Source organism: Palaemon carinicauda, chromosome 12 (genome assembly GCF_036898095.1).
Source record: "Palaemon carinicauda isolate YSFRI2023 chromosome 12, ASM3689809v2, whole genome shotgun sequence".
NCBI lineage: Eukaryota > Metazoa > Arthropoda > Malacostraca > Decapoda > Palaemonidae > Palaemon > Palaemon carinicauda.
In genome coordinates, this window is record NC_090736.1 from 35,659,791 (window position 1) to 35,664,790 (window position 5,000).

General features: G+C 29.1%; 1 pseudogene; it reads right to left on the bottom strand.

The window, feature by feature from the left end:
* Positions 1 to 676: 676 nt before the first annotated feature.
* LOC137650759 (hyaluronidase A-like) overlaps positions 677 to 5,000 on the bottom strand; it is an 11,558-nt pseudogene continuing 7,234 nt past the window's right edge.

A 5,000-nucleotide genomic window follows, 5' to 3' on the forward strand; every position in this document is an offset into this window, starting at 1 on the left:
CGGTCAAGAAATAAGCTGCCACGGCTGAGGTCTACGCTCTACTGAGTGCTCCTCTCATTCTCTTTACTTTCACATTTTTGTTATATCGCAGGTGTATTTGCACAATTCTAAAGAAACATCCTCGGATTCTTCATCCGCGTTATGCTAGATTGCAAGCATTAGTAAATAATGTAAAGGCAACTTAATATCCGAACAAATTTCAACAATTTTTATGAAAATGACGATATGCGGAAATTTATTTTAGTATCTCCTTTTGTTATCAATATTTTATCTTGTCACTTTTTTGAGTCTTTTATAAATTACGAGTGTGTATTTTAGATGATATAAATGCAATTTATGATATAAAAACAACGTCTTATGAACGTTTTATTAAGACAATATTACCCAGCATACCAATTAACCCGTCTATCATTTATAAGAACTGATTTAGATATTGAATGCATATTAGAAATATACCTCAATTAGATAGTTTTATCTCTGTTTATCCATAAAAATATTATTTATTTACTAAGAATCTAAGAAAGCAAAAACGCTAAATAACGAGGTAACATTATCACTTTCTTCACCCAGCAAAGAAAATCAACATAAACGTATTTCCACATAAGTGAAATAGCTATTTCTATATAAATATTTCCATATAAGTATTTATATATTTCTATATAAACAGATCCTAATATTATTGTCGGAACATGTCCTTGGCTTTTGAAACCATATCCTTCATGGCACCTCGAGATCTAAGAGCTTCAGCGATATGTTTCACGGGTGATTCATGAATGGATTTCACAATTGGACTCATTATGGTCTCAACAAAATCCTGCGAAGGAATAAGAGCCACTTTTATGTCAGATCTGGTAATATATATATATATATATATATATATATATATATATATATATATATATATATATATATATATATATATATATATGTGTGTGTGTGTGTGTGTATGTATATATTATGTATGTATATATATATATATATATATATATATATATATATATGTGTGTGTGTGTGTAATATATATACATATATGTATGTATGTTTGTATTATATATATATATATATATATATATATATATATATATATATATATATATATATATATATATATATATATATATATATATATATATATATATATATATATATATATATATATATATATATATATATATATATATATATATATATATACTGTATATACATACACACTGATAGATAGGTAGACGAATAAATAGATGCAGGATCAAGCCAACAATAAATACCTTCTTCGGCCATACTGCATATAAAATTGGATAAATATATAGAGAATGTTGATTTTACATTACAGAGTGCAGAAAAAGTTATGTTCACATCATTAACAATGAAATAAGTATAGGGAATATGACTACTATTCACGCACTGGTCACCATTGGAGATATGATCGTGATTTAGATAAGAATAGAAGCAAACAATAAATCTTTGCAAACCCTTCATGTTGACCGAGAGAGCGTTAAGTACATTGTGTGAAAAAAGAATTATAGGTTGTATTTCCCTAATATATGACAAGAAAGCTTAGCAATAAATGCTTTCGTCTTACCTTGTCCAGGCAAGATCAACTTCCCACATAACAGAACCATCAATTCCTTGTTCTTTGGACATGCCAAATGTGTTCATAATATCCTCTACTTTTACAAAATATTTTCCATCATGGCATCTGAAAAGATAATAACTTGACTTTTTGGTATATAAATAGATATCTGAAAATTAATAATATATTCATAAAAAATTACGTTTAAATACTAACATACAAAAATAATTGTGTACATTGCAAGTATCAGAATTCCTTTGCAAAGTTGTCTTGATAAAAGAGATAAAGGTAAGAATAAAAAAGGGAAAAAATACCAACACTCTTTGGCTTTCCCTTAGAAAAAAACAGCACGAAAGCTTAAGAATATGCACAAGAAACTGAAAGAGTACTCTAAAACATAATAGAAGCCACAAGCACATTGGCAGATAATGCGAATTGCTAACAATACTATGCTTAGAAGACAAAGGATATACACTATATATAATATATATATAAACATGTGTATTTATTTATATATATATATATATATATATATATATATATATATATATATATATATATATATAAATTTATATATATAGTTAGCCTCAGGTTCCGATTTCCTTTTATGGCCTCTCGTGGCATGGTTGGTTTCGACCTGGCCTTTCATTAGAAGGGGCTAGCGTTCGATCCCAAGTATGGGGTAGAAATTTATTTCTATTTGAACACGATGTTGTGTTGATATTTATCCATATTGACTCATTAGGGGTAATTTGAATGAATTACTACCAATTGTGTCACGTGGTGGGCCGGGGAAATCGGGTAAAACTCGCTGGTAAGAGACTGATGTCTCGCCAGGTAAATCCTCGGATAGCTAGTTAGCGCCAGGTTCCGATTTCCTTTTATGGCCTCTCGTGGCATGGTTGGTTTCGACCTGGCCTTTCATTAGAAGGGGCTAGTGTTCGATCCCAAGTATGGGGTAGAAATTTATTTCTATTTGAACACGATGTTGTGTTGATATTTATCCATATATATATATATATATATATATATATATATATATATATATATATATATATATATATATATATATATATATATATATAAACTGATGTACATACACATATATGTATAATAATACATACATTTATATTCGTATATGTGTTCATAAAGATAGTGAGAACATTCCGACTCAGAAAGGAGTTAGACAGGGAGACCCCATCTCTCCTAAATTATTCACAGCATGCTAGAAAAAGTTTTTAAGAATTTATATTGGGATAATGTAGGACTTGACATAAAAGGGGAATACCTTCACAACTCAAGATTTGCAGATGGCATAGTTCTATTTAGTGAATTATGGGAGGAAATGCAAAAGATATTAAATATTTGAGTAAAGAAAGTAGGAATGTAGACGTGACAGTGAATTAAGATAATTTTTAATGAAAATCCAGAGACAACAAATAAGGTTTAAGGACAAACCTCCAGAGATTCTTTATGAATATACGTACTTAGGACAGACAGTGTTTCCTTCAGGACTTGAGACGGAAATTAAAAGAAGGATAGGATGAGATGGAGAGCTTTTGGTAAACAAAATGATATTATGAAATGTAAAATGCCACTTTCTCTAAAAAAGAAAGTTTTTGATTAGACGGTCATAATTAACTTATGCATTTGAAACTTGGAGCCTTATTGAAGTCCTAGAACATAAACTAGTTTTGTTAAAGTTTTTATAGTTTATAAATGAAATATGTATTTTAATGTTGTTATTGTTCATAAAATATTCTATTTTTCCTTGTTTCCTTCCCTCACTGAATTACTTTCCCTGTTGAAGCCCCTGGGCTTATACCGCTAGGGTTGTAGCTTAGCAAGTAATAATAATAATAATAATAATAATAATAATAATAATAATAATAATAATAATAATAATAATAATAATAATAATGATAATAATACTCAAAGAGCTTATTATTATTATTATTATTATTATTATTATTATTATTATTATTATTATTATTATCAAAAGCTAAGCTTCAATCCTTGTTGGAAAAGCAGGATGCTATAAGCCTAAGTGATCCAACAGGGAAAAACTGCCCAGTGAGGAAAAGAAACAAGGAAATAAGTAAACTACAAGAGAAGTAATGAACAATCAAAATTAAATATTTTAAGAACAGTAATAATATTATATTAGATGTATTGAAGTCCTAGAACATTATCTAGTTTTGTTAAAGTTTTTATAGTTTATACAGGAAATATGTATTTTAATGTTGTTGTTGTTCATAAAATATTCTGTTTTTCCTTGTTTCATTTCCTCACTGAATTACTTTCCTTGTTGGAGCCCCTGGGCTTATAGCATATACCGCTAGGGTTGTAGCTTAGCAAATAATAATAATAATAATAATAATAATAATAATAATAATAATAATAATAATAATACTCAAAGAGATTATTATTATTATTATTATTATTATTATTATTATCATTATTATTATTATTATTATTATTATTATCATTATTATTATTATTATTATTATTATTATTATTATTATTATTATTATCAAAAGCTAAGCTTCATGCCTCGTTGGAAAAGCAGGATGCTATAAGCGTAAGTGATCCAACATGGAAAAACTGCCTAGTGAGGAAAAAAACAAGGATATAAGTAATCTACAAGAAAAGTAATGAACAATCAAAATAAAATATTGTAAGAACGGTAATAATATTATTTTAGATGTTTCATATATAAACTAGAAAAATTTCAAAAAGACACGAGCAAGAGAATTAAGATAGTGTGCCCGATTGTATCCTTAAGCAAGAGAACTCTACCTTAAGACTGGAAAACCACGGTACAGAGGCTATAGCACTACCTAAGACTAGAGACCAGTGGTTTGATTTTAGAGTGTCCCTCTAGAGGAGGTGCATGCCATAGCTAAAGAATCTCTTCTACCCTTACCAAGAGGAAAGTAGTCTCTTAACAATTACAGTGCAGTAGTTGACCACTTGAGGGAAGAAGAATTGTTTGGTATTCACAGTGTTGTCAGGTGTATAAGGGCAGAGAAGAATGTGGTAAGAATAGGCCAGCCTTTTCGGTGTGTGTAGGCAAAAGGAAAAAGAAAAAAGAAAAAAAAAAACAGTAAACAGAGAGAGGAATCCAATGTGGTACTGTCTGGTCAGTCAAACGATCCAATAACCCTCTGGCTGTAGTATCTTAACGGAAAAGAATAATGATCGGATTAACAATAAGAGGCATAAAAAGAGCAACATGGATACGAGACCAAAACTAAAGTTGGTATTCCAACAACATGTAATAAAATGAAATGGACGTGGGCAGGATATATAATGAAAAAGACAGATAATAGATGGACATTGAGAATAACAGAACTAGAGATTGCAATAAAGCAGGGAAAGGAAGAGAAGACGATGGATTGACGAACTAAGAAAGTTTGCGGGTATAGAC